This window comes from Dermacentor silvarum, chromosome 2 (genome assembly GCF_013339745.2).
Source record: "Dermacentor silvarum isolate Dsil-2018 chromosome 2, BIME_Dsil_1.4, whole genome shotgun sequence".
NCBI classification, from domain to species: Eukaryota; Metazoa; Arthropoda; class Arachnida; order Ixodida; family Ixodidae; genus Dermacentor; species Dermacentor silvarum.
This window is the reverse complement of record NC_051155.1, coordinates 23,107,157-23,119,544: the sequence shown is the minus strand read 5'-3', so window position 1 is coordinate 23,119,544 and position 12,388 is coordinate 23,107,157. Positions and strand designations below refer to the sequence as shown.

Genomic DNA, 12,388 nt, shown 5'->3' with positions numbered 1-12,388 from the left:
TTGAATGACGAAGATTCAAAATATTTGTCCTCAACTTATTCATTTTCATGGCCTTTACGTTCTTTATATCAGCTGTATACACTGCTTTGCGTTTCGAACTGATATATTTCTAATGTTCGTGTTATATTTTCTTCCCTTATTAAATAGACAAAAAGCGCGGCCGCATTGATATCAGTTATTTCTGCCAAAATTTTTTGGGACATATGAATATATTCTTTTATGAAAAATACTTATTTTACTTGAGAGTGCAAATCGTTCATAATTCGTTGCAGCATCTAATATACAATGGCATTGGCAATGCAGTTATTATTCATGTATTGATCCCTCGACAACTTCTATAAGGAGCCGCGCTGCAACCTGATCCCCCCCCGAACAAAATTTCTGGCTACCGCCACTGTAGTGAGGCCCGGCCGTCCGTGAAAATCGCGTCGTATTCGTACAACAGCGATGACAGTCGTGCCCGTTCTCTCTCCGGCAGGCTGTTGACCTCTGACAAAAGTGGTGCGCTGCCCCTTGCAACGTCGCGGCACAATGTTGTGCTACCGTCTCTCCGTTGCTTTGATCGTCTTTACCGATTACGGTTTGCTCGCTCGGCTGCGGCTGGGTGTGGCCCGCTCGCGCCGCCCCCGGACTGGCGTGTCGCCGCAGGCACGGCGCTTTTGCGAAACGCTTCAAACACCCGTTCCGTTCTCTCGGTAACCTCCGCTGGCGATGTCTATCAAAATACCCGACTTGGCGAGAAAGTCTCGACCTAAAATAACAGGCACTGACAGACCGGAAGATGTACGAGGCGTTGTCGCCTGACGCGTCTCTCCCCACGAATAACTAGTCTAGCTGCACCGCTCGATTGTGCTGTGCCGGAAGCAAGGCGGAAGTGATGTCACTATCTCTTAGCGGATATTGTTCTCGCGGAGATGCTGCACACCTCGTCACCAAATAAAGAAGCGCTTGCCCCAGTATCCAATAATGCGGCAAACTTCTTTCGGGCTATCGTTAGCTCGATGAACGGCGCCTGCGAGTCCGCGACATCTACGCGACAAGCCAAAGGCGCAAGTAATCGAAATCGCCAGTTGTCTTCGAGATCGCCGCCCGGGACCCAAGGTGGATCACCGGCGCCTCGCCCGTTTCCCAACCACGTGCTCGACCTTGGCCCGGCGTGCTTGCGCAGTCACGGGCGATGTGCCCCAGTCCGCCGCATTGGTAGCAACGGCCACCGAAGCCTCGGTGGCGTGGGCGCCCGTCGCTCCAATCCGGCGGGCCGTAGCTTCCACGCTCGGCGGTCGGCATGTGCCGCTCCTCTGTTCTCGCATTAGTCGCAAGTTCCTGCCGCGGCGCACTGCGTGCCGCGTTATGCTGTGCTGTTTTCAGCGCGTAGGCGTACGGGACCAAGGCGCGGTCTGATAATTCCCAACCACGCTGGACCTGCTCGTCGGCGAACGATGCCGACGCGTCGACCCTCGGGAATGTGAAGCGATCCCGCCGCCGTTCCACGCGCAGCGAGGCTCGAGTGACAGCGCGGCGGGTGGAGGCGGACGGTATGCTCGCGCCGCGAGGATGTCCCCTTGGATGCGCTTTGCTTCGGTGGCGAGCTCGTCTAAGTCTCGGTACCTACATCCCCTGAAGTAGGCCGCGAAAGTCGGGTGCGCTTGCCGTGTGACGCGCTCGACTTTATCGGCGTCGGTGGCGAGAGGACTTGCGAGACGATAAAGTTCGTCCATCGCTCGAACATACTCCAGCAGGGACTCGTCCGGATGCTGGGTACGCAACTCCAACTCTCTCCTCAAACGCCACTCGTAGTTGGCCGAAGAAATTCCTCGCGGAAGTTCGCGCGGAACTCTTCTACTGTGCGGGCTCTGTGTCCGGCCAGTCGGAACCAACGAGCCGCCTGTTCAGTCAGTGAAGCAGGGACCACGCGCGCGAGAAGTTCGGCGTCTGAAAGCCCTGTTGCTTGCTGATAATACTGCAGACGGCCGAGGTACTCGTTTGCACTAGTGCGATCGTGGTACCCACTATAGGTAGGCATGTCTACCTTAATTCGTGGTCGCTCGCTCTGCGACGGGGCCCGCATGGTGTTCTGCTGCAGCGCCCGGCTAAGCCCTGCATGACTTGCAGCGCATTCTGCAGCATTATTTCGCTTGACGGAATACTACCGCCCGAAGGTTCGGACGCATCCGCAGCTTGCGTCGAACTATTTAGAGGCATAGGTGGCTCTGAGTCCGCGGGACGACGCGGCGAGGTGTTAGGCGTGTTAGGCCTACTCTCAGGCCTAAACCCTGCCAACGTGGCGTTTCCGCGATCCCGACTGTTCCGCGTGAAACACTCAAAATCAAAGCTACCGGTTTGTTCGGAAGCTGCCGCCGCGTTAGCACTAGGCCTCTGATTATCTGCCGCGACCTCCGACAACATGAACAAATCTGGAAAGTCAGACAGCCCGTCGCCATTGTTTACTGCAACTTCATAGTCCCAGCTCCAAAAAACAGAAAAGAAAACTCGCCGTGTTGCCGAATTCGAACCACGTTGGTAGCGCCAAATGTGGGGGTCTTCCCAACCCGTAGCGCGTGTAATCGCAGCTACGTAGGGTTCGGGCGAATAAGGCAACCAGCGAGTCAACTCAACAACGTTTATTGCTGTCAGCAATAAAACACACTTGTAGAGGGAAGTCCGCTCTGTATAAAACTAATAAAATAGGCTTGCCTCGTCGCGTGTGGTAGTCACGCGAACGAGGTCACTCACGGCTTTCAGCAGGTAAAAATCCGTCCAGGCAGAAGGTCAAGCGAGGTCAGAGAGAGCGGGGTCTCTCGGTCGCGCTCTTTTATGCCTTTTTGCCTTTCCGCGAGGGGAGTGTCCTCCTCGCCAGCCGGATACTTTCCCTCTTCCCGCGCGGCACGCGCGTCGCGAGCGAGAACCGGGAGAGGGCAAAGTGCATTTCCCCGTGTTCGCCCGGCTCCCGCAGCGCGCGGTGTGCGCGCGCGAGATGTCCACCCGGCTGCTGTCGCGGGCGCTCCGTGCGCCGGCGACGGGCGAGCGCCCGCGGGAGAAGGTGGCAGCGTGTGCTCCCCACAATGGTCACGTGGGAGCAGCACATTGCGATGTTACGACACTCATTCCAGCTCATTCGGTCATCCGCTATACTCTTAATTGGCCTTCACGAGTAGCAGCACACGAGTCAACCGAGCTAGCTGGAGGCCCCAAGAGCATGTCACAACATTTGAAATGTCCGGCTCCCATGTGACCACATACTGTGTTATGACATCACGACACAGTGTCTTTCTAGAAAACAAAACCGAAACCGGCTCCAGAAAAGCTATTATAGTAAATTACTTACGGCACTCCGAGGCTTGTCATTTCTTCTAGAGCTTTCACAAAACAACAAAGAATAGTTCAAAAATCATGCCAGTACCTCGTTAATAGGAACTTTGCAGAAGATGTCCTACCTTAAATGTATTGGTGCTTTGAATATGCATGTATAGTCTCAGGAAGTGTTGTAAATGCCAAACAAAAGTGGAAGAGGGATAGCCCCGGGACACAGTTTTGTTGGTAAAGTACTTTATTTGAAAATCTGAGGGAGCTAAGTAACATTTTCTCGGTGCAAATATTAGCTTACATAGCTGTAAATGGCAGAGGAGTTGTTGAAGCTTGAAGCAGCATCGACTCTGTCATGGGCACTCAAGCAGTAGGCCTTCCTTCTCTGGACAAAGACCTAGAGGGGTAACTATTGTCACTGTCCAGCATGAACGAAAGGATCATACTATACATTATGCACAAACATATGGCACCTGTAAACAATAAATTTGCACACCATCATGACATACAGAAATGCCTGCTGGTGCATACATACATGGCTGCCTTATCTATATGATACTTATCACATAAGCGCATGGAACCACCTGAAATACACTCTGCAGCCATCTGGCCTTGCTGAGGTATGCACTATTGCAACAGCAATGCACATGTTGGCAAACTGTATGACAAAATCTAAGCAAATAAAAGGGGAGGCTATTGCTTTTTGTCAAAATAACCTGACTTGGTGCAACGCCAGTGGAATTTATATCTTGGTGTTTCAACCCAAAATACACCCCGTTTACACACTGCACTTCTGCCCACATTAACTATCACACTACTGCACTAAACATTTTTTCCCCCCATTGTTGGGTCACCTAATTAACAACCTTTTTGCAAAGCCAAAACTGCACACGTTCAGCTTATCCAAGCCACACATCCCGATTTGCTCACGAGGAACAAATTTTGTTCCACTTATTTCAGGCTTTAAGGTCGAGATTGCACAGTTATGCAATTTTGGAGCTGTTTATAATGGTTTGAGTAATGTGCGGTTAGGCAGTTTTATTTTAACCTTGTGTTAAAAGGAAATCCTTCTTTTTTTGGCACAAAATATAATTTTCACTCTTTTCTTGCATTCATGGGTGGGTGGGTGGGTAAACTTACTGATTCATGAGAGAATCATGTGAGGGGGGAGGGGAGAAATGGAAGCAGGACGACGATGGGCTCCTCGGGCCACTTTATATGACCGGGCACATTTGTGCTTTGGCGACCCCTCTGGCCCAGCCCAGTGTCCGAAGCTGTAACTCCGGATTGCGAGCTGCGCAGAGCAGGCTCCCATCGCTCCTGGTGTTCTGACCCTCGCCACAGGGGCTTGGGCTTGTTCGGGCAATTTAGAAAGATGTGGTCAAAGTGCTAGGACACAAGTGGCAGTGAGGAGAGGTTTCACCGTGGGTAATAATGGACAGAAGAAAAGGGGTCGTAACTGTGGCCGTTTGAAGTCTGCGCCACAAAGCCTGGTCACTTCTGGGAAGAGATTTATGCGGTGGGGGGTAGATTAGGCGGGAATTTCTGTAAAACAGGGTGAGGTCATGGTAGCTGAGGAGTTGATCTCTGGCACTGCGAGACGAAGGCGGGTCGCTCTCAGCCCGGTTGACGAGTGCTCGGGCCTGGGTGTGAGCGGCCATGCTGCCTGGGTGTTCGCTGTGCGCAGGGACCCCAAGGAGGGTGATAAGGCAATTTGGAGGGGGAGTTGATTCGAGTTGCGTTCAGGGGGTTTGAGTTATTTCCCGCAATATTTCTGCATTCGAGTGCATGATTCTGCCTTTCCAAGCTGCCAGGTGACTTCGCTTCATCCTTGTGCCCTTCTTGACGCATTCGGTATGATGTCTGTCCGTTTGATCGCACACTAAAATGCACACTCTCCTTTGACTTTATCATTCTGCTTCTGGTGGCTGATCCTGAATGCTGCACCTTATCTCAAACAATCCTTGTCTCGTTTTTCCACGAACTTCATTTTTTCCACCTTCGTTTCGCTTTTTTGTCTTCGTGACACATGTGTAACACCTCTTTAGCAGTGGTGTCCGATAGATGGATTATCAGTCCCAGTTAAAGGACAGCTGTGGGTGTCTTCAGGGCAGAGACAGTACCCACTGATCGACACGGCACAGCAGACCAACTGACAGAGAACAAATTCCACGTTGTAAAAGGGCTCTTGTAGCACAATTATTCAGATTTGTCTCTGGATTTCAGGGCTTTTGGAGCTAGGACTGTTGCCTCTGCCATGCATGTTTGCTGTGACAATATCACTACTCAAGTAAGAATTTCTTGCAGCGTTTTTTAGACTGAGTTTCTTAGCTTCGTCATTATCAATGGGCATCCACTCATCATGTGAATAAACCCTGCTCAGTGACCTACTTATTAAAGTCCCTGTTGGCATAGCACATATATACAGTGCTTCTTGTCTAATTTGGCCAATCAAACCTCAAGCTTCGCTTAAGCGCAGCAGATGTCCAATTCAAGGTATTCACAAGCCTCTACGTCACTCTAGTTGACTAAATAAATAGTGTTATGAATCTGGTGGTCTAGTTCGTTCAACTCCTGTCGCATTAATTCCATATGTAAGCCAACTCATTTAAACTTACCAACAATTAGTGACATAGATGAAAGTTCTTTATCACTTTTCTTCGTGACTTCTTTGATGTCAGCATGCAAGAACATTCACATAACTCTCAGCTGCTCAATGTCCTGCATTTCAGCCTTTTCTGTCCCTAGGGCACCCGTGAGTCCACAGCCAAGGATGCTACATAGTTCATTTGCAAAAATCAGTAATCGTCATGGTTCCTCTCATCTGTAATACTGCTGTGACAGCACTGGCTGCTCAAAGGGCAAAGCTTCCGAAATTCAGATGGGAACACCTCAGCGCAGCGTTCTAGCCTCGCAAACCTTGGAGTGGCCATCAGGCTGAAGGACTAGAATATCGGCAGGCACACAGACGGTGATTTCAAGGGCTAGGCCTACACGATCAGGCTTCGGACAAGACTCACTATCCCTGCCTTGCAAGCTATGGAGCAGTCATCATTGTGATGGCAAGATAAGTCTGCATTATATGTGCTGTTCACTTTGAAGGCTAGGCCAACAGGATGGATGTCAATGAAGGAATTCATCGTCCAAGCCTTGCAAGCTTCGAAGTGGTCATTGCAGTTGTCCTTCACATCGATAGGCAGGCCATCAGGGCTGGGCCGACAGGTTGTGTCATTCATCTCCGGGGCATCCCAGCCTTGCGAGCTCGTCATGCTGAAGGGCAAGGTCAGACAGTAGCTGAAGCAAGCAGAATGTGCTCCCGCCTCCTCGAACCTGAGGATGACGCCTGCCGCTGTAGTAGGAGTCCTGGGTATTACGGCACCAAATGTAAGGAACCAAGACAGATGCTATGGCTATCCCAATCTTCCTCCTTTAATGGAACTCTAATGAGAACCATGATGATAGGCGAGAGATGTTACCTTCTTCTTTTGCAACAGGCACAAGGGCATGCAAGGCAAGAAAACAGGAAAATTAAGGAACCTAGCTATTATGTACCTTTTAAGTAAGGGACCTATCACTGTGGACCATTGACCTCAGAAGAGACTGATCGCTGGGGACCACGAAGTCCCGGAAAAGATTAAGGGGACAGTTGGAACATGGAGGAAAGCCACGTAGGAAGGAGGTCGCCCAGCGACATGTGCTGAAGACATTTCGTCAGTTTTTGGAACCAAGCTGCCGAGACTTCACTGGACCATGGCAACCAGTCAAGGCCTGGCCAACACATAGCTACAAGAGTACGCTTTGAAACTTCACCAGGCCACAGAGTTCTAACACAATGCCTGTAAGCACCTGTTTCTGTGGCCAGAACACAAGCTAGCTTAGGGTCTGAACTTACAGACAGCTGCCGGGCCAGGACACCTCCTCCGGGTGTTCCTGTTTAAGGTTCCAGATATGGCCCCCATTTCTTTGGCCAAGTGTGGACATTACATTTGTGATGTCTTGGACCCTTCGGTCAAGCCTGTAGCTGCTGGGTTGAGCACATCGCTGCTTTCCTCATCTCACCTTGCCAGTCATGCAACGGTGAACTACTTTCTTTGGCTGAACTATGTTTTTCTAATTTGCTTTGTCTTGTACCACCACTTTATTTGTTGTAGTCTGCTGTTAATTTACGTCAAGATGCCATCTTACTCTCAGCTGCTTAAGTCTATACTATGTACTTTCCCTTCCATGTGTGCATTAAATGTTTTGTTGGACGTATGCAAATGGCTTTATGTTGTTTTGGGTGCTCTGAGGTTTTGCTTAAGTAACCCATTCCAAATATAAAGAACCTGCATCACAGCTACTGATTATGGGTAGCCATGTGAAAAGCAGATAAAAGCAGTGAACATGTGCTTGGTTAAAAAATCCCTCCACATGGTTAGATGGTCTGTTGAGATTTTTAGGCCTGCCAACCTTTAAATTAAGAAAACACGACAGTGGAAGCTAAAAAATACTTAAATTTAGTGAAAATACTATACATTATTCGATTACTCAATATGCTCACTGTTTATTAAGTAAGACTTGCAGATTTTGTTCTGTAATGGTGCTGTGAACAGCCATGCAGCCCAATATTGTCGCAGCAGCAATGGGTCTCTGCCGTAGACAGGCAGAAATGTTGAAGTTTATTAATGAAATATTCGTGTAACATTCGTCAAGGACTCCGTTGCCATATACAATGGTTCTATCAGCTGATGTCGCAGCAGTGCGGGAAGGTCCGCATAATCAATGGGTTAAAAAAATTGGGTTATAAAAAATCACTTAGCGACTCTTGCGCTCTTGTCTTCTTTAAAATTGATTTTGTCCGAACAACACACGAATGAAAAATCATCAAATATTTCTGTCAATATGACAAACATAAGTGAAAGGCAAAGTGACAAGACGATGAGGAGATAACAAAGCAAGAAAGCGATTGCGCTTGGTTCAAAACCTGACAGCAGCTTCAAAGCATAACCAGAAGGTTGGCCCAGGAAGCAAGACAGTAGATGTATGTTGGAAAGAGTTTGAGGGCATTGTGGTCAGCTCCATGCTTGATGTATAATCCTATCTGCAATGTGTGTGCCAACAATTGGCCTCCTGAAAGCCGTTTCCTGTGTAAGCATGGTTGTATATGTTGCAGCTCAAGAACTGAAGTTTTAGTTAACCGCTTCTGTGCCTGACTTGACAGATGAGCACGCTTATGTATTCGTACAAGTAAATCAGGATGTGTCGATAGTGTACTGAGTAGGTGTATGTTAACAGGCTAGGATTTTCTTTGTTTTCAGTTATTATTCAATTCTTTATTTTACTTGTTGCACAATGTAGACCAATAAAAGGACAAGCACAAAAGGTGAAAACGTAAATGCATACATGACTGTTTTTCATCACAAAATTAATGTTTTCTGCTTTGATGTCATAATACTGTTACGCGCTGTGCCGAGCATCGAAGAATGCGCCAGAAAGACGGTGAAGACGACGATCTGGGCAGTGCTCGTGTTCTGCCATCTTGCCTGCAGCCGTCTCTCTCAGTATATATCTTGTAAATATAATTTCCCTATCCCTTTTTGCTACTCTCATCCCCGTGGCAATACATACCTGCCAAATTTTGCAATTTATTACAAAATGTCAGATTTATAGCGGTTGCTTACGATTGTTGTATTGACACCAATAATTTGAGGATTTTTTCATTGCATCCTATTAAGGGCAAAACTGATCTCAATAGAATGCAAATATAGTCATTGGGCAATTTTTAGAGCTGGACTATCCAGACCTTCTCAGTTATTTGGACTTACTGGCAGCAGTGCAACGGCTGGGGAAATTTTGGCTGACGTTACATGAATATTTTGCGAATAAATACCACAAACGTTTGTTTTTCTGTGACACAGCTTATGTTTGCTGCGAACATAGAGCAGCATGCCTTTTCATAGTGCCTCTAGACTGAATTCAGGTAAGCGTCCAAAAAGCATTGCATAATTCGGTTTCCTAAAGTCAGCTTCACTGCAATACAGTTGTGTTAAACTGTGAAGCATATTAAGAGTGGAAAGGGGCCACTGTCACACGACATATAATAGGTGTTCCTTAATTATGCACGCGCACACCCACCGTCACCTGCCAGTAAAAGCACCAGGACACCTATTAGTGTAGTAGCAGGCCTTCTGAGCTACTTCGGACGTGGCTGTGGCAATTTGAGCATTTGTTTCGACCACCTTGCAAGGATGTAGCTAATATTCTAGAAATAATTAACACATCAAAAAACATGAACAGCATGAACTTCAGCTTGATAAACAAAATATTACTTTCTTATAGCTAGGGCCTCACTTTTCACCCCCAGAACATGGAACTTAAATCGTCACAAAGACAGCTTTGAATGGCTGCCAGTACAGTTATTACATGTCTCGATATTCGTAATGCGACAGGAGATGGCAGGTGCGCGCGTGTAAGGAACACACACATCCTGTGACAAAGGCCCCTTTTCACTTTTCATATGCTTCACCGCGTAACACGACTGTAGCGTGGGGAAACTGACTTTAGTGAACAGAACTATGCAATACTTCTTAGAGCCTTGCCCAAAGCCAACCAATTGTTTTTAAATAAACAATGCAAGTCTTGCGCAAGAAACAATTTTCAGTATTTCTTACCAAATTTTAGTGTTTTCTGTCTTCAACAGTAGTATTTTATTGCATTTTAAGGTTGAAAATCTGTAATACACATAGTTGTATGGATTTGTGTGTAAATGTCCACTGGGGTATCTTAAGTGCCAAGTAGAACAAAAAAGCAAGAAGACATACAACATTAAAAACTGAAATTTGGGCTAGTCAGCACTAACTAGCACGAACTTTACTTCTTGTGTAAATATATTTTGACCACGAGTTGAAAATCCCGGTGTACCTAATGTTGAAGATAAAACCTACAAGAAAAAATATTGACGAAGCTTTATAGAATGAGAAATGGACAGGATAAGCTAATCAGAAAGTATGTGCTTTGTCGTTTTTATTTGAACATACTGCTAGCCTCACATTTGAGGCTGTTGCAGGAAAGGGGCAGGATACATATTTAAGAGAACACAGTTCAAGTAGGCGCGGCCATAGATAAGTTTAGGTGAACAAGGCAGTACATATGCACTGTATATTCCTTATACAAATGCTATAAAAGGAGGGCGGAAAAGTAGTAAACGCCATGTTGGAAGGTTTAGCACACAAAAGAAGAACAAAGAAAGAAAATGTAAATATATTGGATGTTCATTGAGCAAGAGACAAGAATCAGCAGGAACTGGGGAAGTCATAAGCAGCAATATATATATATATATATATATATATATATATATATATCAGGGCAGAAAACAAGACACTGCGAAGTGACTCAGAATGCCATTGTACGACACAGCGCAACTACATGCAGATCGTCGCTACAAAGCATTGTTTGATAACTTGGCGATAAAAGTTCCGAGTGATGTGCAGGTGACGTCATCAGGCAACATGTTCCATTCAAGGATTGCATGTGGAAAAAATGACTACCTGAATATGTCGTTGTGAAATCTGTATTCTGTTAAGTGCTTGGTGTGTTTTGTTCGAGAACTACGTGTATCTGTCTGTAGTAAGAAGTCACTCGCATTGATTTTCATACTGCCATTAAGAAGGAAAAGAAACTTAAGACGAAGTAGTCGGGCTCGATTTTGTATAGGGGGAAGTTCAGCTTGCCTTATTAGTTCTGTAGGGGAGTCAAGACGGCGATACTTATTAAAAATAAATCTAATCGCTTTTCTTTGTACGCTCTCCAATTTTGCTATGTACTGTTTACTGAAGGGTTCGGGTTCCGCGCAAGAGTTTAAATGTGGTTTGTAATGAGAGCCAATCCTGAATGCTGATAATCATAACAATGCTATCACATTACAGGCACTCAATGTGGATCTAGCTTTACTTCTTCCTCTGAGTTTAACGTCGGTGTCTCATCAAGTAGACGCAGCGGGGGTTCTCTCATGCAGCTGTACAACGAACAGGGAAAACATGAGCATTTACAGGACAAAGGACTCCTGCCAGATAGACTTAGCGGAAGGTCTCTGCACTTGCGTGATGGGGGTATTTAATAGCTCATGCAATTCAGAGATGTTCAAGCATTAAACACGTTTAATACTTCTTTGTACATACGCCTCTGCTCATAATGCTTCTGTCACAAAACATTGCATTAGCCTGCAAGTCATTATTGCAGCCACGTGATTTACCATGAAGCCTTGTGAATGTGCATTTAAGCAGAAAGGTTAAACAATTATACAAGTTGGAAATCAAAATGAAGCAGCTCCCATGCATTGTTATGGTTAACGTGAAGCGTTACCAGGCGGACCAACATGTTTGTGTACGATGAACAACAATGTGTGTAACGACAGCGACAAGACGGCAGTGACCACTATCGTGTGACACTGATGGCATGATTCGACGTGAGCTTACGACATGCTGATGGTTTGGTTCTACACATGTACTGGACGAGCATACGCAAGAGAAGCCTCGATTGTGAAGTCCTCAGTGACTGTGTGTTACACAATCGTATGTACCTATGGCTTCATGGGTTTCTCAGCTAAGAGCAGTTCTTCAGAAACGCATATGGGTTTCTCGGAAAGAAAGCTTCGTAGTAGAAAAAAAATTTCTCCTGGTCTGGGGATCGAACCTGGGACATTGTGCTAAAGTCAGGTTGATGACAATATTCCTTTTGTGAACGCTCCTTCACCTTGCGGGCTTCCACAGAAATGATTTGCCAATACCTGAGCTTAGGACCAGGCAAATGGTAGACAGCCCTGACTTTGACAGCCTCGATGCAGTGGGATAGGGTACAAGAGTTTATTAAGACGAAAGCCTTATATGTCTCATGATGAGGTCTCCGTTTCAAGGCAGTTTCAAAACCATGTAATCGACACGAAATGGTCCTCTTAGGATAAGAGGCGATAATGCGCACAAAACCGCGATTAAGGCTAGAAGAATTAATAAGCAAGTGAACTGAAGTGATAATGGGTATACAGAGGGGTGAATTAAAGGCGTTTAGTCGGGTGATAGGAGTCAAAGGAAAGGTGATGATGAGGTAAAGG

The 12,388-nt window shown here is 46.6% G+C and overlaps 1 long non-coding RNA gene across 1 annotated transcript in view; it reads left to right on the top strand.

The window, feature by feature from the left end:
• Window positions 1–4,130, top strand: part of LOC125942929 (uncharacterized) — a 4,730-nt gene extending 600 nt beyond the window's left edge. The window contains exon 2 of the long non-coding RNA XR_007465426.1: window positions 3,924–4,130. This is a non-coding gene — a long non-coding RNA (uncharacterized LOC125942929). The remainder of the gene's footprint in view (window positions 1–3,923) is intronic.
• The last annotated feature ends 8,258 nt before the right edge of the window (window positions 4,131–12,388 follow it).